This window comes from Balaenoptera physalus (genome assembly GCF_965194825.1).
Source record: "Balaenoptera physalus genome assembly, chromosome: 4".
Classification (NCBI taxonomy): Eukaryota; Metazoa; Chordata; class Mammalia; order Artiodactyla; family Balaenopteridae; genus Balaenoptera; species Balaenoptera physalus.
Window position 1 is genome coordinate 57,430,077 of NC_138891.1, and position 22,776 is coordinate 57,452,852.

Sequence of the window (22,776 nt, forward strand, 5' to 3'; positions counted from 1 at the left end):
AGGTTCAGGACTTTTTGAATGTGTCAGCAACATGCCTTTGCTCTAAACAGATTATGTTGCAATTTTTTTTTTACTGATGATTCAAAACTATAAACTTAAAATTACTTAATTAAAAAGATACCAAACTACAATAAACTTGCCCCAAAACTTTAGTTATGTACCTTGTCTGAAATTAGGTCATTTCATTAACCTCTCTTCATGCCAAAGACAACATTTCCTCTTAGTCTGTAAACATCTTCTAAACATTAAATGTGGTTTCTTGGTTGGTTGTTGTCATTTTGAACAATATACTTTTTATTCTTTTCATGCTTTGGTAAATTAAGGATTTTGGTTTAAATTTGTTTTTCTTAAAAGGCTATGATTAACATGGAGAAGTCAAAGGAAAGTAGCTCAAAAAGAGTATCAACAAATACTGTTGAAAGTTACTCAGTTGTTTTAAATAATACTTTAGAGGAAAAATTTGTTGTGAATAATTCTCATTCTGGAGAAACTGAGTGAAGAATCTGTACTTACTACAGCTTAATGATAAATACTTAAAATATGATGAGAAATACTTCTTAGACATACTTATTTCTTGCATTTACCTGGTATTGATAATGCATTGATAATGCTTCAGTGGATTGGCATATGTTTTGGTGGATATGACAAAAATAGTATATCATTTGTTAGAGAACAAGGCTGACTTTCTTCCTCTATTTTCTCTTTTCTTTATGCAGTTGATCCCACTAAACCTCATTTTCCCCGTTTTTTCAAGGGCAATAATAAAGCTTTCTATATTTTTTCACAGTCATGTTGGCTGTAGGGCTCACCCAAAATGATGTCTATGGATACCTTAAAAGTCATGACACGCTATATAATTATATTGGACTTATTGTTAGTGCTGAGTAATATGATACTATAGTTTACCTTACTCTTCTTGTAGTAACTTTTACTCTCTCATTTACTCCAAATGGATCCAAGTAGCGTCTCTGTAAATCACCTATGATGGCAGGAGGATTCTGGAAGCCAACTTATCCATGTAGGAAGCAGAGGTTAGAAAGATTATAACAGAGGAAAAGAGGAGGAGAGCTATTTTCCCTTATCTCTAAATTTCCTGCAAGTATTTGCTTCTAAAGAGAAGTGGATAATAACGAGGAAAGGATGTAGGACTTACTATTTCTCTAAATCTGTTTTACAAAAAAGAGAAAAAAAAAGAAAAGACGAGACCCTAGTTTTCAGAGGAAATTTTACGTTAACCCATAATATATAAAGGAGATAAAAGGTTTAAACAGCACTGTTACCCTCTGCCATTCCTCAGTGCCAGTGACCCAAGAACTGGCAGAGGAATGTGAGGACTCAACAGAGAACAGACTGAGATTCACTACCCTAACCATGTCTACCAGGAGATTGAGGCTAGGAAGGGGGTAGAGGTATGAAGAGGGCAGGGTAGAGAATGAGAGAATGAGCTGACTTAAAAGAGCATCTGTTGTGCATCAGACATGGTACAGAGGTCATTAGGTTTAAACTGTATGATATACATGCAAGATCATTTTGTTTAGGCCAATATAACAGATGTGAAAGTGGAAGCTCAAGGAGGTTACATTCCTAGGTTATATTGGATAATGGAAACAGTATCCAAACTAAGATTTGTTTTCAAAGACTGTTCTTTGGCTGAGGCAGAAACTCAGTCATGTTTGTACTGCAACCCCTAAAATAATGCTTTGGGAAAAATAGGTGCTCCCCTATTGCATGTTGAGTCAAATGTCACAGCATTTAGCTGGGGAGGATAGCATAGTGTTGGTAAATTAGATGGATCCACTTTGTGTTATTAATTTCTCTTCATAAAATCTTTGTACTGCCTCCACAAGCTATCTGGAAGGTGGGCATTGCATTTTATTTATTTGTCTTTTGGTTAAAGTAAGAAGTAAAATGTAGTTTGCCAGGTTGGCAGCATAAAATACAAATTATAGATGAGATGAGCCAACAATTCGAATGTCTCTAAATTTATGAGAGATTTTTAGTAAAAATATCTTTTGTCTTGGAATACAAAGAACAGCAATAATTTTGATGTTGGAGTTGGATAAAATATATGCAAAATTTTAATGTATTATTGCCATGAAATAACTATATTTAGACTAATACTCAACCTACACTTATCTACAGAATTTCCTGTCAGTATTACAAAATGGAGAGATTGCTTAGGTTAATTGAACCAAAGATAACAATGAAAGAGAAAAGATTTCCTATTCTGCCCCTAAAATCAGGGTGTACATTTTTTCTTTAAAAACTAATCTTGGCAACTTCTGTTTCCATCCATGACAGAGTAACTTGTACCAATTTAACCCTCCTGCCAAAAACAACTATAAAACTGAACAAAATGTACAAGACAACTTTTTCCAGTCACTAAAAAATAGTCAGTGAAGGACTGCAAGCCCTGAGAAGTTGACCTCATCGTGGGCCCAGCTTTCCTCTGTGTTTCTTTCTTGCCACTGAGCAGGGAGGTGGAGCCAAGTAGAGTGGCAGTCTCAGTGACTGGTCTCCATAGTGACTGGTCCTAACATATGTGGAATTGGAATCTGAGAGAGAGAAGAGATAGAGAATGGAGTAGAAAACATATTTGAAGACGTAATGGCCAAAAAATTCCCAAATTTCAAAGGTCCTATCAATTTATAACTCCAAGAAGCTGAACAAATCCTAAAGAATAGCTACAAGTAAAACCATACCATCGCCTATCATATTCAAACGGCTGAAAACCAAAATTAAAGAGAAAAAAATATTAGTACTGGGGAACAATGATATAAATCTTTTTCATCAAAACTGTGGAGGCCTGAATACAATGAAATACGATTTTCAAAGTGTTGAAAAAGGGAAAAATCTGTGAAGCTAAAATTCTATAATTAGATTAAAATTTGTGGGAAGCAGAATAATGTACCCCCTCCCCAAAATGCCCAAACCCTAATCCCCAGAACCTGTGAATATGTTACTTTACATGACAAAAGGGACTTTACAGATGTGATTAAGGTTGCAGACTTAGTGATGGGGAGAGATTATCCTGAACTATCTGGGTAGCCAAATATAATCACATATAATCAAATATGATCATCGTCCTTAAAAGCAGAAACTTTCCCAGCTATGGGGAGATATGACTATGGAAAAAGGATCAGAGAAATGAACGTTGCTGGCTTTGAAGATGGTCATGAGCCTAGGGAATGCTGGCAGCCTCCAGAAGCTTGAAAAGGCAAGGAAGTGGATTCTCTCCTAGAGCCTCCAGAAAGAACACAGCCCTGCTGACAGCTTGATTTTAGCCCAGTGAGGTTCATGTGGGACTTCTGAACTGTAAAATAATTTTTGTTGCATTAAGCCATTCAGTTTGTGGTAATTTGTTATGGTAGCAACAGAAAACTGATATAATACCCATCAACTATTGAAGAGAATACATATTTAGCACTTGCATTATAAGACATTTTCACAAAGCAAGAGGTGAGAGAATTAGTCACCAGCAGAAATAAGCTACAAGACAGGCTAAAGGAAGTTCTTCCTGGTGAAGGGGAAAGAAACAAAATCTATGGGATTGAATGAATAACATGGAAAGCATAAATATGTCCTTTGTTGCTGTTATTATTGTCGCTGTAGTAAGGATGGGAGTAACACTCTTCCAATTCTATATCCTGAGTAGAATCTAGAAGTCAACAGATGCCCCTTAAATGCAATAGCACAGATTGAAAGTAAAAAGATGGTAAAAGAGAATCCATGCCAAAAGCATAAGAAAGCTGGTGTGGCTACAATAACATCACAAAGGGGACTTTCAGATCAGGAGCAAGACCAGAGGTAAAGAGAGTACTTTTAAATGACAAAGGGGCCACTTTGTCAGTAAGGCATAAAAACCTTTAATGTGTAGGCACCTAATCAGAGAACTTAAAAATACATGAAGCAAAAATCTAGCAGAACTGTAACAGGGGAAAATGGACAAATCTATAATATCAGTTAGATATTTTAGAAGCCTCTCTCAGTGACTGACAGAAAAATTCAATAAGAGTATAGTTACAGAAGATCTGGACAACATCACCAACCACCTGAACCTAATCACTATTCATAGACCCCTACACTCAATAATTGTAGGATACACACTCCTTTCAAGTACTCATGGAATAGTCACCTAGATTACATGCTGGACCTTAATAGAAATCTCAATCAATTTAAATGGATACAAAGTTTACAGAGTATGTTTCCCTAACCAGTTTTAACTAAATTAGAACTCCGTAACAACATTATATCAAGGAAACTTTCATGTATTTGGAAATTAAACAAAACACTTCTGGTGGACCTTCAAGATGGTGAAGGAGTAAGATGTGGAGATCAGCTCCCTCCCCACAAATACATCAAAAATACATCTACATGTGGAACAACTCCTAAAGAACACCTACTGAATGCTGGCAGAAGACCTCAGACCTCCCAAAAGGCAAGAAACTCCCCACATACCTGGGTAGGGCAAAAGAAAAAAGAAAAAACAGATACAAAACAATAAGGATGGGACCTGCATCTCTGGGAGGGAGCTGTGAAGGAGGAAAAGTTTCCACACACTAGGAAGCCCCTTCACTGGCGGAGACGGGGTGTGGGCGGGGTGGGGGGGAAGCTTCGGAGCCACGGAGCAGAGCGCAGCAACAGGGGTGGAGAGAACAAAGCAGAGAGATTCTTGCACAGAGATTGGTGCCGACCATCACTCACCAACCTGAGAGGCTTGTCTGCTCACCCACCAGGGCGAGTGGGGGCTGGGAGCTGAGTCTCGGGCTTCAGAGGTCAGATCCCAGGGAGAGGACTGGGGTTGGCTACGTGAACACATCCTGAAGGAGGCTAGTGCACCACAGCTACCCGGGACAGAGCCCGGGAAAACGTCTGGAACTGTCTAAGAGGCAAGAGACCATTGTTTTGGGGTGCACGAGGAGAGGGGATTCAGAGCACTGCCTAAATGAGCTCCAGAGACGGGTGCGAGCCATGGCTATCAACACGGACACCAGAGACCGGCATGAAACGCTAAGATGCAGGCACCAAGAAGCCTGTGTGCAAGCACAGGTCACTATCCACACCTGCCCTCCCGGGAGACTGTGCAGCCCGCCACTGCCAGGGTCCCGTGATCCAGGGACAACTTCCCCAGGAGAACACACGGCACACCTCAGGCTGTTGCAACATCATGCTGTCCTGTGCCGCTGCAGGCTTGCACCACATTCCGTACCATCTTTCCCCCCAGCCTGAGTGAGCCAGAGCCCCCTAATCAGCTGCTATGTTAACCCCCTCCTGTCTGGGTGGGGAACAGACACCCTCAGGTAACCTACATGCAGAAGTGGGGCCAAATCCAAAGCTGAACCCCAGGAGCTGTGCAAACAAAGAAGAGAAAGGGAAATTTCTAGGTGCAGACTCAGGAGCAATGGATTAAATCCCCCAAATCAACTTGAGGTACCCTGCATCCGTGGAATACCTGAATAGACAACGAATCAACCCAAAATTGAGGCGGTGAACTTTGGGAGCAACTGTAGACTTAGGGTTTGCTGTCTGCGACTGACTTATTTCTGATTTTTATGTTTATCTTAGTTTAGTTTTTAGTCCTTGTAATCATTGGTGGATTTGTGTACTGGTTTGGTTGCTCTCTTTTCTTTTTTTCCTTTTTATTTTTTAATTTTAAAAAATTATTTTATTTTATTTATCATTTTTAAATTTTTCTTTCTTTCTTTCTTTTTTTCTCCCTTTTCTTCTGAGCCGTGTGGCTGACAGGGTCTTGGTGCTCTGGCCTCTTGTCAGGCCTGAGCCTCAGAAGTAGGAGAGCCAAGTCCCGGACATTGGACCACCAGAGACCTGCCGGCCCCACATAATATCAAACGGCAAAAGCTCTCACAGCAATCTCCATCTCAATGCTAAGACCCAGCTCCACTCAACAACCAGCAAGCTACAGTGCTGGACACCCTATGCCAAACATCTAGCAAGACAGGAACACAAACCCACCCATTAACAGAGAGGCTGCCTAAAATCTTAATAAGTTCACAGACACCCCAAAACACACCACCAGACGTGGTCCTGCCCACCAGAAAGACAAGATCCAGCCGCATGCACCAGAACGCAGGCACCAGTCCGCTCCACCAGGAAGCCTTCACAACACACTGAACCAACTCTACCCACTGGAGGCAGACACCAAAAACAATGGGAACTACAAACCTGCAGGCTGCAAAAAGGAGACTCCAAACACAGTAAGTTAAGCAAAATGAGAAGACAGAGAAATATTCAGCAGATGAAGGAGGAAGGTAAAAACCCACCAGAGCAAACAAATGAAGAGGAAATAGGCAGTCTACCTGAAAAAGAATTCAGAGTAATGATAGAAAGATGATCCAAAATCTTGGAAATAGAATGGAGAAAACTCAAGAAAGGTTTAACAAGGACCTAGAAGAACTAAAGAGAAAACAAACAATGATGGACACCACAGTAAATGAAATTAAAAATTCTCTAGAAGAAATCAGTAGCAGAATAACTGAGGTAGAAGAACGGATAAGGGACCTGGAAGATAAAATAGTGGAAATAACTACCGCAGAGCAGAATAAAGAAAGAATAAACTTCAGGGCAGACTCAGAGACCACTGGGACAACATTAAATGCACCAACATTCAAATATAAGGGTCCCAGAAGAAGAAGAGAAAAGAAAGGGACTGAAAATACTTGAAGAAATTATAGTTGAAAGCTTCCCTAATACGGGAAAGGAAATAGTCAATAAAGTCCAGGAAGTGCAGAGAATCCCATACAGGATAAATCCAAGGAGAAACATGCCAAGACACATATTAATCAAACTATCAAAAATTAAATACTAAGAAAAAATATTAAAAGCAGCAAGGGAAAACAACAAATAACATACAAGAGAATCCCCATAAGGTTAACAGCTGATCTATCAGCAGAAACTCTGCAAGCCAGAAGGGAGTGGCAGGACATATTTAAAGTGATGAAAGGGAAAAACCTACAACCAAGATTACTCTACCAGGCAAGGATCTCATTCAGATTCAACGGAGAAATTAACACCTTTACAGACAAGCAAAATCTAAGAGAATTCAGCACCACCAAACCAGCTTTACAACAAATGCTAAAGGAACTTCTCTAGGGAGGAAAAAAAAGAGAAGGAAAAGACCTACAATAACAATCCCAAAACAGATAAGAAAAAGGTAATAGGAACATACATATCGATAACTACCTTAAATGTAAGTGGATTAAATGCTCCAACCAAAAGACATAGACTGGATGAATGGATACAAAAACAAGACCTATATATATATGCTGTCTACAAGAGACCCACTTCAGACCTCTGGACACATACAGACTGAAAGTGAGTGGATGGAAAAAGATATTCCATGCAACTGGAAATCAAAGAAAGATGGAGTAACAATTCTCATATCAGACAAAATAGATGTTAAAATAAAGACTGTTACAAGAGACAAGTACACTACATAATGATCAAGGGATCAATCCAAGAGATAGATAAAACAATTGTAAATATTTATGCACCCAACATAGGAGCCCCTCAATACATAAGGCAAATGCTAACAGCCATAAAAGGGGAAGTCGACAGTAACACAATCATAGTAGGGGACTTTAACACCCCACTTTCACCAATGGACCGATCATCCAAAATGAAAATAAATAAGGAAATGCAAGCTTTAAATGACACATTAAACAAGATGGACTTAATTGATATTTATAAGACATTCCGTCCAAAAACAACAGAATACACTTTCTTCTCAAGTGTTCATGGAACATTCTCCAGGACAGATCATATCTTGAGTCACAATTCAAGCCTTGGTAAATTTAAGAAAACTGAAATCGTGTTAAGTATCTTTTCCAACCACAACGCTTTGAGACTAGATATCAATTACAAGAAAAAATCTGTAAAAGATACAAACACATGAAGGTTAAACAATACACTACTAAATAACCAAGAGATCACTGAAGAAATCAAAGAGGAAATCAAAAAATATCTAGAAACAAATGACAATGAAAACATGACAACCCAAAACCTATGGGATGCAGCAAAAGCAGTTGTAAGAGGGAAGTTTATAGCAATACAGTCCTACCTCAAGAAACAAGAAATATATCAAATAAACAAGCTAACCTTACACCTAAAGCAATTAGAGAAAGAAGAACAAAAAAAACCCCCAAAGTTAGCAGAAGGAAAGAAATCACAAATATCAGATCAGAAATAAATGAAAAAGAAATGAAGGAAAGAATAGCAAAGATGAATAGAATTAAAAGCTGGTTCTTTAAAAAGATAAACTAATTGATAAACCATTAGCCAGACTCATCAAGAAAAAAAGGGAGAAGACTCAAATCAACAGAATTAGAAATGAAAAAGGAGAAGTAACAACAGACAATGAAGAAATACAAAGGATCATGAGAGATTACTACAAGCAACTCTATGCCAATAAAATGGACAACCTGGAAGAAATGGAAAAATTCTTAGAAAAGCACAACTTCCTGAGACTGAACCAGGAAGAAATAGAAAATATATACAGACCAATCACAAGCACTGAAATTGAGACTGTGATTAAAAATCTTCCAACAAACAAAAGCCCAGGACCAGATGGCTTCACAGGCGAATTCTATCAAATATTTAGAGAAGAGCTAACACCTAACGTTCTCAAACTCTTCCAAAATAGAGCAGAGGGAGAAACACTCCCAAACTGATTCTACAAGGCCACCATCACCCTGATACCAAAACCGGACAAAGATGTCACAAAGAAAGAAAATTACAGCCCAGTATCATTGATGAACATAGATGCAAAAATCATCAACAAAATACTAGCAAACAGAATCCAACAGCACATTAAAAGGATCATACACCATGATCAAGTGGGGTTTATCCCAGGAATGCAAGGATTCTTCAATATACACAAATCAATCAATGTGATAAACTATATTAACAATTCAAAGGAGAAAAACCATATGATCATTTCAAAGATGCCGAAAAAGCTTTCGACAAAATTCAACACCCATTTATGACAAAACCCCTCCAGAATGAGGCATAGAGGGAACTTACCTCAACAAAATAAAGGCCATATGTGACAAACCCACAGCCAACATCATTCTCAATGGTGAAAAACTGAAACCATTTCCACCGAGATCAGGAACAAGACAAGGTTGCCCACTCTCACCACTATCATTCAACATACTTTTGGAAGTTTTAGCCACAGCAGTAACAGAAGAAAAAGAAATAAAAGGAATGCTAATCGGAAAAGAAGAAGTAAAACTGTCACTGTTTGCAGATGACATGACACTATACATAGAGAATCCTACAGGTGCTAACCCTAAAGATGCTACCAGAAAACTACTAGAGCTAATCAATCAATTTGGTAAAGTAGCAGGATACAAAATTAATGCACAGAAATCTCTTGCATTCCTATACACTAATGATGAAAAATCTGAAAGAGAAATTAAGGAAACACTCCCATTTACCATTGCAACAAAAATAATAAAATACCTCGGAATAAACCTGCCTATGGAGATAGAAGACCTTTATGCAGAAAACTATAAGACACTGATGAAAGAAATTAAAGATGATGTAAACAGATGGAGAGATATACCATGTTCTTGGATTGGAAGAATCAACATTGTGAAAATGACTATACTACCCAAAGCAATCTACAGATTCAGTGCAATCCCTATCAAAGCACCAAGGGCATTTTTCACAGAACTAGAACAAAAAATTTCACAATTTGTATGGAAACACAAAAGACCCCAAATAGCCAAAACAATCTTGAGAAAGAAAAACGGAGCTGGAGGAATCAGGCTTCCGGACTTCAGACTTTACTACAAAGCTGCAGTAATCAAGACAGTATGGTACTGGCATGAAAACAGAAATATAGATCAATGGAACAGGATAGAAAACCCAGAGTTAAACCCACAAACATATGGTCAACTTATCTTTGATAAAGGAGGCAAGAATATACAATGGAGAAAAGACAGCCTCTTCAATAAGTGGCACTGGGAAAATGGGACAGCTACATGTAAAAGAATGAAATTAGGATGCTCCCTAACAGCATATACAAAAATAAACTCAAAATGGATTAAAGACCTAAATGAAAGGCCAGACACTCTAAAACTCTTAGAGGAGAACATAGGCAGAACACTCTATGACATAAATCACAGCAAGATCCTTTTTGACCCACCTCCTAGAGAAATGGAAATAAAAACAAAAATAAACAAATGGGACCTAATGAAACTTAAAAGCTTTTGCACAGCAAAGGAAACCATAAACAAGACAAAAAGACAATCCTCAGAATGGGAGAAAATATTGGCAATGAAGCAACTGACAAAGGATTAATCTCCAAAATATACAAGCAGCTCATGCAGCTCAATATCAAAAAAACAAACAACCCAATCCAAAAATGGTCAGAAGACCTAACTAGACATTTCTCCAAAGAAGATATACAGATTGCCAGCAAACACATGAAAGGATGCTCAACATCACTAATCATTAGAGAAATGCAAATCAAAACTACAATGAAGTATCACCTCACACCAGTCAGAATGGCCATCATCAAAAAATCTACAAACAATAAATGCTAGAGAGGGTGTGGAGAAAAGGGAACCCTCTTGCACTGTTGGTGGGAATGTAAAATGATACAGCCACTATAGAGAACAGTATGGAAGTTCCTTAAAAATCTAAAAATAGAACTACCATACGACCCAGGAATCCCACTACTGAGCATATACCCTGAGAAAACCATAATTCAAAAAGAGTCGTGTACCACAGTGTTCATTACAGCACTATTTACAATAGCCAGGATATGGAAGCAACCTAAATGTCCATTGACAGATGAATGGATAAAGAAGATGTGGCACATATATACAATGAAATATTACTCAGCCATAAAAAAAATGAAATTGAGTTATTTGTAGTGAGGTGGATGGACCTAGAGTCTGTCATACATAGTGAAATAAGTGAGAAAGACAAAAACAAAGGGTAAGCTGGGCTGAAGTGAGAGAGTGACGTGGACATATATACACTACCAAATGTAAAATAGGTAGCTAGTGGGAAGCAGCTGCATAGCGCAGAGATATCAGCTTGGTGCTTTGTGACCACATAGAGGGGTGGGATAGGGAGGGTGGGAGGGAGGGAGATGCAAGAGGGAGGGGATATGGGGATATAGGTATACATATAGCTGATTCACTTTGTTATACAGCAGAAACTAACACACCATTGTAAAGCAATTATACTCCAATAAATATGTTAAAAAAATGCTAGCAAAAGCAAGAAAGAAAAATTAAAAATCAGTTACTTCCTGGTGCTCAATAAATTAGTTTTTAATCATTATTAATGGCATCGTCTATATAGGAAGTTTGTCAAACATAGTTTAGAAAAATTTCCACAAGATTGTACCTGTACAGTAGGTTAATGTTACTTGTAGTATTCATTATCAATGATCATTCTTAAACTTGACAAGAAATTTCATTAGCATAGATTCCATCTCCTGGTGAAGAGAGCAAAGTATTTGCTGCTTCAAGACCTGCTTCCACCTTTTCCCTCTGCCACTCACTAGTGGTATGACTCTCTCTTTTGGTTTCAATTTCATCATCCATAAAGGAAAAATATATCTGGTTTATGTATGCCAAAATGTTGCTCTATTAAATGAAACACGACCTGAGTTTAAAATGTTGAATGCCAAAAAAAGTTATGGCAATTATGATCATCAATGAATGGAGCTAGAAAATATTCCTGCCTCTGTTTTTTATTTACTGTTCGTTTCATGGACGCTGTCATTCTCTCTGATTTTTAAACATGATCTTGAACTCAGTAAAGGTTCTATGAAGATCCCCTATGGAAATCACTGCAAAATTAGACCAGAAAAGAAACTAACTGGCTACTACAATGTTAGGAACCTGAGCCACTTTCATGGCCTGTGAAAACTGTTAAGTCCTATTCACGATCCTAAGTGTAAGTCAGGCTCTCCATCACCTGGTCTCTTTCTGTTCTCCAGTTTCAATTTACTCCACTTACCTCTAAAACTTTTGGGCTCTGTTTCATGCCTTTTGAGTATGTGATCATACAGTACCCTGTGCCCTGAATGTTTTTCATAATGTTTTATCTGGAAAACCTATTGTGACTCCATCTATTTCTAGTTCAGGCATCCTCTTCCTCAGGAAGCCTTTCCGGAATCTCCTCAAGAGCTAACTTCCCCACCCCCCTCTACTCCCACAGAATCCTGCATGGAATGCTGTCTTATAGTCCCTGACATTGTGTTGTATTGTCTATGTAAGAATCTGTCCCATCTAGCAGACTCTGAGTTCCACAAGGGAAGGACCATATTTTATTCATTTTTTGTACCCTTAGGGTGTAGTAGAGCACCTAGTGCATATTAAAGACTCAATAAATACCCACTGAATTTTAAAAAATTGAGTTGAATTGCTTATATTTATGAATCTGTTGAAAGTACAGTAGCAAGAAGCAAAACTTTTAAAAAGCCATAAAGAAATTACGGAATTTCAGAGTTTTTTTAAAATGTAGTTTCCACTAAATATTAAAATTATTAATAAAATATTAAAATAGATATAAGTGAAAACTCAGATACATTTTTCTTTAAATAAACTTGGTATATGGAAATCTTGTATTTATGTGGTTAAAATGGAAAATTTGGAAGTGATTCTTCATTTAATAAAGGAGTCTTTGTTTTTCAAAATAAGGCATAAGATTGCTTTAAATGGTGAACTGCTTGTGGACATTAACTCGACCAAAAAGAAGTTTAAAATGCCTATTTGCCAGGAACATGTGATATGCACAAAGTTAAGTATATCTGTATCTTAATAGAATGTGTTGGTCATGCCTGCAAGAATTTCCTTAAACTTTAGAAGAAACATAGGATATAATATTTCAGAAAGATTATATATTATTCCAACTAAAACCTTCAAAGTGGGATTGATTGCCATGACTACTTCAACCAATATGGGGAAATTGGAAGAGTGTTTCAACAGGAAAAAAGCAGAAACTGCCAAAGCCCAAAATAAGTTCCCCAGAGAATTTGGGAGTCTTGGCCTTGATAGGATATAGAATGGGAATTTTCCCATTACTTAGGAATTTGGGCTAAATCCAAAACTGAGGGCAACTAGTGACAGTTTTTCCACATTCTAAAGAGAGACACTAGATATGTTTCTCATAGGATGTGCTAAGATTTGTTCTAGTTGTCAACTACTGTCACTTCAAAGAACACATTTAACAGCCTGGAGATTCATTAGAGGATAATTTCTTACAGGAAATTTGTAGGAATAGAGAGAGCACTGCAGTGTGGGAGGGTAAGCAGCTATGTGGCCTTGTCTTAAGTCAAGGGAGGAGACTGCAGGAAACCTCTTTCAAGAAATGACAGTGAGGAGAGAGATGCTTGCTAGCCGGGAAGTTGCTGTCATACAGAGTGTGAGAAATTTCTTGGGAGAGTTTGAAATGTGTCCTCTAGGGCAATGTTTCACAATGGACTGTTACGTTACTTGGATAAAATTTAATAAAACTGAATTTCTAAAAAAATGAAATATAAAACTTCACTGATCACACACCCTGTGTAGTCATGTCAAATCGTTATAAAAATTTCTAAACAGTAAAGTACTCTTAATTTTTCTATTTATTTTGTCATGAATTGGTAACAGACTGTTCAAGGATCAGCATGGAGTGCCCAGACCTCAGATTAAGTGGCACTGCTGTAGTTCAGAGGTTCACCTGGAGATCCAGTTAAAATGCCCATTCTGAGCTCTACAATAAGGCCAAGCATCTTTATTTCTAAGAGGTGGCTGGGTGATGCCCGTGCTGTTGTCTGGAGCACATTTTGAGCTGCAAGACTCAACAGCAGTACCAACCAATGGAAATATCATGTGAGCCACATTATAATTTAATTTTTTATACTAAGTCTTCGAGATCTCAATAGCCACATTTCGAGTGCTCAAAGCCACATGTGGTTAATGGCTATAGTGTTTGGCCAGCAGCTCTAGAATTTGGGCAGCTCTTTGAAAACATGGCAGAGAAAGATGTGTTCTTTTTCTTGTGGAATGAGTGGATGCTGTGCAAGATAGCATAAGTTATCTTGAAGAGACCTCACACAAGAGGGATGCTTGCTGGAATCAAGGGATCCCAAGGACTTTCCAGGCAGCAGGAGTTAAGAGTCTTCAAGAGATTAACCAGATAATGTTTTCCAAGCATGAGGAAAGCTCTCTGTGTGAGTCCTTGATATTCAGAATATCTGTCCTACACAGGGCATTTGACTACAAAGAAAGGTCCACAAACAGATCCGAGCTGGGAGAAAGGAGAGAATCTTTGAATTGGAAGAGAGATGAAGTTTTGGTATTTGATTGGATGGGGTTTTTTAGTTCCTGAAAAGTTCTATAGTCCCTGAAAGTAAGCAAATTTGTGGAATATGCCCAAGATTCACTGAGTGGTGGAGAAGATAAACGTGACAGCAGGTTTGAGAAAGGTTGTGAAGACAAATTGGAATTTTGTTTGTCCCCGTCATGCCGATCTGTTTTAATAAACTGGCTCATGTTGCATAAACGATGGTCACTTGAATGCTCTGTCAGTCACAGCTTTACTCAGCAGCCTGACACTGGCTAGAAACATTGCTAGGAAATGCCAAGCAACTCCTCCAAGATACATTTCAGAAGTTAATGTTTCCGTATCATTAAATTATCTTTTTAAAATTTTCTGTAAGTTTACCTGTTTATGGCAGAAAATTTCAAGTTAAGTAAGAGGGTAAGCCATTAGCTTTGGAATCTCTCTTCTTCTGAAAGGCATGAGCTCAGAAGGTAGAGACTGGTGAAGGAAGCCAAGAGAAATTGGTTAGCATGCTTCTGGCTGCAAATAATAGAAACCCAGGTGCCAAAAGTCTTAAATGACCATAATAATAATGTCTCACATAGCTAAGTCTTAAGTAGGGTGGCCTCAGGGCTGGTTGATACCATGCCTCAGTGTTATCAAAATGATATCAAGTATCTTTTTAAAAAAATAATCTTTACTCTCCTATCCTTTGAGTTTGTTTCATCTTAAGACTGACAGAAAGGAGGCTGAATCAGTTCTGAGTAGCCCATTTATGGGCAATAATACCCAGATGTGGAAGAAAGAGTCTCTTCTCATGCTTCTCTTTTTTTCTAGAATCCCCCTATTAGCCTTTTCTCACATCTTCTTGTCCAGAATTGGATCACATTCCCATTCCCAAATCAATTTTTGGCAAAGAAGATAGAATTAGCCACATTCCACTGAGTCTGACCCTGGAGTTGTGGTTCATAGGGAAGAAAGGTGGGTACTTAGACAAAATTAGGTTCTGCTAAGAAAAGAAAGAAGAGGGAATGGGTGCTGGGTAGGTACTGATATTTTTCACCAAAGCCCATATGTAGGTTTCTAATCTTAGTGAAAATGTGCTTTCAGTGGATAGAGATCTATGACACACTGTATGATGGTTTATGTATGTCTAAGGTGAACTAGGCAGTCTATGTGAATGCAAACCAGTTACTGAAACTGCTTTCTGGATGACATGACATCACACCACATCATAAAATGGGCACAGATTATGAAAAGGGTCATACCTAGACTGATTTTAAATTAAAAGGCCTCTCTCTAAGGAGACACACTATTTCAGTGGAGGGTCTTTATGAAAAAGTTGATGTCTCAGATACCTAATTGCATTAACTTTGCATTGGATAACCGTGTCCACATTAGATGTGTCACACTGAAGTTTTTAAATGCCTTCTTTTAGTTGTGTGAAACCTTTGCTTTGAACTAGGCTAGGAAAAGAAGAAATAGGTTTTTATGAGTTTGTTGTTTTTCTGTCTTTGTTATAAATGGAAAGTTATGAACATTTCAAGAAATACTATCTTTTTAAGTGGTTAACTGTCAAATTACTATAGTTATGCCCTGAGATAGAGAGGAAATCTTTATAAAACCTGCAGCAACTCTACAAGATTATTCAAACTTACGGGGTTTTCTTAGCATATTTTTCCAGCACTAATTTATTTAAACTTTTCTTGGAGCCATAATGTGTAGTTCTTGTTTTTCCAGTATAGTACCTGAGCATAATAGTATGGTTGGAAATTTCATTCCATCAGATCTATTATTCTACACAGTGATAGGAATATTTAATGCCAGACTAGTTTCTTCACAAATAATGCTTGGGGAAAAATGTCACTCCTTTCACTGGCAGCTTATATTAATATTCTTTACCTTGAATGACAAATATAGAAGAAAGAGAAATTCCAAAAGAGAGACATTGTTTTCTTTCTTTCTTTGTATTTTTTAGAAGACATATTTTTGCTCCATAATGTTTCTTGGTTTCATGGCTTTGTTTTAAGTTCTCCTCTTCTCCATCTTTCCTTCTTGTTTACTCCAGTAATGCAAACTTAACCTTGACTTTAAGGGTAAAGCATTTTCAGACTGTGCAGTCAGCAGAGACTAGAAAAAAATCAATGTAAAACATATTAGAGAAGAATAAAGGTAAGAGTAATGCCAAAGGTCTGGGAAGTCATGCAGGAATTAGAAACAACTGAGGTAATACTTTAAGTACTTGAATATACTACACTGAGATTTTCTTACATGGGAGTGGGTTAGAATTATGGTAATTTAAAGCCTAGACCATTTTCAAAGCATTTGTAGGGGCTAAAAATTACTTTTGACATGTAAAAAATGAGAGTTCTGTTTCATTCCCCGCCCCTCCCCGAAACTCCTTTTTTCCTTCCCCGATAAAGGGGAAACAATCAGTCCATAGACCTGACATGGCACACAAGTTTAGGAGTGTTTCCTGATGCTTCATGGCTGAAAATTACACTGAAAAAATTTTGAGGCCTTTTATATCAGCATTGGAAATAAACCTAATTTTGAATGAGAACATATTTTGATTTTATAAATATTTATACCCCATGTAAAAACAAAATGGGTTGAATAGAATCACAGTGAAATTTTTGATCAGAAAACTATCCATGTAGCCCTTTCTAGAATCCAGCTACAGACCTTGGAAAGAAAGAAAACAAAATGTTAGATCAATTGTCATTTATGACAAGGATTAACTTCTCTTTTTCCTCTTTATTTACCATTGGATTCAAACACAAATTAGACATAGGAAAAAAATCCCACTATTTGTTGAAGCTTAATATTTGCTAAAACTTACTGAAGTAGAGGATGATCAGAGAAAATTTTAGAGTGATCAAAGAAAATTTTAACCTTCATATATGTGTATATATATATATATAGATATATAGATATATAGATATAGATATAGATATAGATATCATCTACATAGATGCAAACATAAAAAACCAAACTGGTTTTTAGTCATATTACTATATAAAAATAGAGTTTGTCTGATTTTAAGTTAATTATTAAGCCCAAACAGACTCTATTGTATTATCTGGAAAATGTAAAACATTTTCTCAAAAAGAGATTAACATTAAATATATGGCAACTTCTCTAAAAATATAAATTAAATGTGTATTATAATTGGGATAGAGAGAATTGTTCGATAACTCAGACTATTAGACATACATGTTAGAGATGATTATGTCTAAAGTAAAGTCTTTGTTATCTAACATTCTTTCAAAGCTTGTTACTTTTGCACTAACCTCACATACTAAATTTTATAAATGTACAACAAGAATGCACTGAGAACAGAGCACTAGGTAGGCTCATTGATAACCATGAATGTCAGTTACTGGCAGAAATGGGTATTGATGACTTTGCCCATATCACAGTTGAAAGTGAGGAAGATTGAAAAGCATTTTTCCCCCCTTAGGAAGCATTTGAAATAATTCCCTGGAAAAAATAGAAATCTATATTATGGGCTGAGTAGGGGAAGGTACAAGTTAAGCCATTACTTTGATCAGTATAGTAAGTTCAAAGATTGTTTCCACTACATCGTAATCTTACATCTACATCTTATTTCAAATTTGACAGTCTCCCTTAAAGGGTCAAAAAAGACAGGGTCTTCCAAGCTTAATCAAATATGTGCATCTTAATTCATGGAAAATCAGCAGGGAAACAAGAAAGATTCTCTCCACTAACATTGATTTTCCTTATATTTATTTTTTCAGTCTGAACACTCCAGGCAAAAATTCACTTGGCTTCAACTAATTTGCAAATACCATCATTCACTGCTGTTTTGCTACCCATTTCTCAAATCTCAATTAAATGTGATGACAGTTTACTTGCTAGAAACACAGAAAGGTTCTTTCCCAACCAGAGGTCTTCACTCATTTCCTGCTAGTGGACTTGGCAAGTGGAGTCAAAACATCCATTACTGAGGCTGAGTTTTAATTTAGAAGGTTATCACCAGAGTCAGCTAAATAATTATAAAATCCTTTAAAAAATGCAAACCACAACAGAAATGTATAGTAACAGCTGAGAACAATATATATATCATAAAACCTGTTGACAATGGATTTTCAAAAGGGTGAATTTTAGATTCCTACTTTCCATAACCTTCTGAGTCACCCCTAGGATGAACTAAAAAGTCTCTTCTCTCTGTAACTATGTTTCATGCTAAAACCAAAAACAACAACACAAAAAATTACTCTGCAAGTCTTGATGCTCTGGCTCAGACTCCACATTCCTTGTAAAACTAAAAGCAAGGAGTGAGACGAGACACAGTTTTTGCCTTAAAAAATGCCAATGAGGAAGGAAAGAAAATACGGCTTACTTTTCCCTTATTTCTTCTACACTAATAAATTAATATAAATATAATTAAGTACAAACTTTGGGTGGTATTATTTTGAGACAATGAGACCTAAACAAATCATAGCATGTTAGAAATATCCTTTTGTGTAACATGGGTACCCACTTCATGTCAACAGGTACTCAACAAATGTTAGCCACAATGGATAAAAAAACAAACTATCAGGAGTATTTGACAGAGACCAACTGGTCAACCCTCCCCTTTGTAGCTGAAGAACTGAAGCCCAAGTGAGAGACTTGACCCTAGCTCCTACAGTGGGCCACCTGCAGCCAGGCACAGTGACTCCAGTACCTCTTCACTGTCACAGAACCTCTTTGGGCCTCAGCTCGTCATTTGATAACAATAGTAACTTTACTTGCCCAAGGGTTATTATTCAAAAGTAATAGAGGTTGTGGGAATTTCTTTAAAATTTTAATTCACAGTACAGTGCCTTGCAAATGGCAGGCACTTCATAAATCTCTGAGGAACGGAATTCATCGAAGAGCTGTGGTCAGGGCTGGCTCTGATTCACTCCCCAAAGCTCATCGTGCTTGCTTGGACTCTTTAATCAGGCATATGCAACCAACCCCTCTGACCTTTATTACATGGGGGGTGCAATCACCTGCTCTATGGGAACAGAGACAGGCGGCCTCCACCTGGTCATGGACTGCCAGGATGGAGACAACTTTTCTTTTGTTCAGAAACTAGGAGTGCTCTGCTTGACCCTGGTGTGAACTCTCACTGAAGTATTTAGAAACCAAACTGTCTCTGCCAATCTACCTGCCCCTGGCAACCTTCATTTTACCCGCTTTTCTCTCTAAGACAGAAAAATCAGCTGGAAAGTATTTCCCCTCCATGGTGTCTTCCAGTCCTGGAGAGAGCACTGGGGGCACGCGGGGTGGCCCTTACTGCCTGCACGGTTCCCTGCCTGGCCTGTGTATGCTGTCTTGGAGGACAGGCTTCTACAGGAACATAGAGAAGATGTGGCAAAAGGCAACTGGCTCTGAAAATGGGGAAAAAAGAAAAGAAAGTGCTAAAAACCCACTTAATACTGAAAAGTTTTGGGTGTCTTACACCCCCTGCTCTTCGTTTCAGCTGGCCTTAGGGATACGTTGTGTTGTTTGCTGACTTAAAAAAAGAAAATGCTGCTATGGCTTTTTTTGTCCAGTAAGTACATTACTGCATTTGGTTCATTGTATTTACACATTTTGGCTAAATGAGATTTTAAAAAGGGAAGGACTCTGGGAATATTTTTAAAGAGCGTACAGTGAGTAGAGATGGGCAGGACTTCTGCCAGTTCCATCGTGCTCTCTGCCTTTTCTCATATACTTTTCCCTCGTTCTCTCTCTTTTTCCCATCCTTCTTTCCCAAGTAACCACTATGCTCCCAGCACCACCACTGCAGGACATCCTTGGTGCCTATCTGAAGAGAGAAGGAGGAGGAGAAGTAGAGCTAGAGGACAGGGGAAGCAAAGGATAGGGAGAGACGCCATAACAAATAGCTTTGAAATGAGTAAATCCCTGCACATAGCTATTGGAACGACAGTCTTGTCTTTACTCCAATTAGTCCACCAACTTTAACATCATGGCTTATCAATACCCATGAACTCCTAGAACAAGTGATTAGTGCATTGTGGTTCAGTGAATGAGCACCACACAGAGATCCCTGATTTGTGGAACATTATGGCCACTGGAGTTCCATGAACTGTATGATCAATGTCAGATCTCTTGGTCTCTCTGAGCCTCAGTTTCCACATCTATTAGATAGGGATGATGCCCACTCTTTTCCTCACAAAGTTGTTTTAAGAAAGAAATGAGACAAGGTTTGTGAAACCATAAAACATGATGTCAGTAAAGGATATATAGATTTATAATTTTATTTCTATTTTATCTTACAGAGGAATTTACAAACTGAATGTAGAGTTAAACTTGAATTCTGTAGTGGATAGACATATTTTGCTGGCATGTCATTCCCTACAAAGTTTACCCCAGGCATTTCTGTGCCCTGCAGTTGATACCTTATGTGCCTTCACAGATCCAGTCTTGGGCTTCTGCTGCTCTTCCCCACCAGCCTGTACCCATCTGAAGAGTAGAGCCTTGCCCAGCAGTCTGGCCCCAAAGCCCTCCATGCTTGAGGCCCACAGGTTGGCAGACTTCTGGAAAGTGAGTAGGGAAGAGCTTCCTGGTTTTGCTGTTACACCTAGCTAAGTGGGCCCCTCTGTAGTGCAGGGGAGCATGGTGTCGTTCACACATCTAGCACTGGGGGTGGGGCTGTTGCAGTAGCACTAGGACTGGCCATTGTACCTCTCACTCTCCGTTCCATGGCTGAGGCAGGCTTGTCATGTCACATTCCTCTCTGGAACACTTTCCCTCAGAAATTCTGCAAAATCCTTCCGGCATTATAGCTTCCTTCGCCTCCCTACACCCTTAGTCCTCTATGCACTTCTGTATGCATTTGATCCTCAACTGGGAATATAGTGTGAAGTTTTTTAAGAGATTCTTCATCCACCACATAAGTCACCAGATTAATACAAACAGCTTAATGGACCGATTTCTTCTAAAGCTAAATGCCAGATATATCTGTACCTAAGTTCCAGGTTAACTGGGACTGTCTTCTCTCACCCCATTCATACTTATTGTGGTGAAACCTCCTCTGAATGGCGTCATAATGAGCTCTTTACAGTTAAACAAATTAACAGAAATCTTTTAATTAGTGTCCCAGAGAAATATATAAAGTCTTTTATTTTTCTAAGACCCATATCCCTAGGGGTTTATGTATAACACGATGAAGGTTTAAAATGGGGAGGATGTGGGCTTCCCTGGTGGCGCAGTGGTTGAGAATCTGCCTGCCAATGCAGGGGACACGGGTTCGAGCCCTGGTCTGGGAAGATCCCACATGCTGCGGAGCAACTAGGCCTGTGAGCCACAACTACTGAGCCTGTGCGTCTGGAGCCTGTGCTCCGCAACAAGAGAGGCCGCGATAGTGAGAGGCCCGCGCACCGCAGTGAAGAGTGACCCCCACTTGCCGCAACTAGAGAAAGCCCTCGCATAGAAACGAAGACCCAACACAGCCATAAATAAATAAATAAAAATTTTTTAAAAAGTTATAAAATGGGGAGGATGTGAAAGCTTAATAATCTTTTATGTTGCCAAAGAAGTAAAAAAAGCCGAATCACTCATAATGAATTATGAAGAAGCTGGTTCCTTGTGAAATAGTATTCATGGTGTTTAAAATAAATTTTTGTTATTGGCAAAGATTTTATTTTCACGTGTCTTCTAGCATATGACTTCAGTCACACATAAACCATTTTTACCATTGAACTTGAAACTGTAAATAGTTCATTCACTTGATCATATCTATATTATTCAATGTTAGCAGCACCATATAAGGTGTTAAACAGGGTCTATTCATTAGAAACTTAAAATCTATACCCAAAGAATAATTTATGAATCAGATCACTCAGCATACATTTATTGAGTGTTTATTATGTGCTAGATGCTGGAGTGACAGAAAATGAACAAGATGTAGATCCTGCCTTGAGGGATAGCAGGTGATTTCCTCAAGACCCTATATTAGTGTATCATAACATTCAGGAGTCAGCCAGGAGTTACACTGATCATAAATCGATAACCTCATTTCAGGGCTCAAACACAGAGATAGCAAATAAAGCCCAGGCCTGCCCTGGGCAGTATTGACTGAAGCAACAAATGACTTCTAATAGCAAGAGGCAATGAATAATTTTGCTACCAAGAGTGAAAGAAAATTCCCCTTTCTCTCTCAATCCCTTTCACTTAAATAGCATTTGGATTTCTTAAAAATCCACGAAGTTTATATTAAAGCACTATCCATTAATGCTTTATTTGGCTTAGAAGGGCCAGATCTGGGAAATGTTATCTTGCGGAACAGAGTGGGTTTGAGGGGACAATCGTCTTTTCCTTGCAGTGGAAAAACTGATCATCCGGTTTGCCATTTCTCCTTTATTTGTCATAGTTTCTGGACAATACTGGAAGCTAACATTTCAAGGCTTTTAAGGACTTGGAGACTCAGAATAGTTGACGCAGTGTGGCAAAATTTTTAGGACCCCAACTCTGGGGACAGTTGGCCTG

General features: G+C 38.2%; 1 protein-coding gene across 4 annotated transcripts in view; it reads left to right on the forward strand.

Annotated features, from left to right (window-relative positions):
- Nucleotides 1-22,776, forward strand: part of LOC309659369 (uncharacterized protein) — an 813,664-nt gene that overhangs the window by 457,146 nt on the left and 333,742 nt on the right. The gene's annotated exons all lie outside the window — the stretch shown is intronic.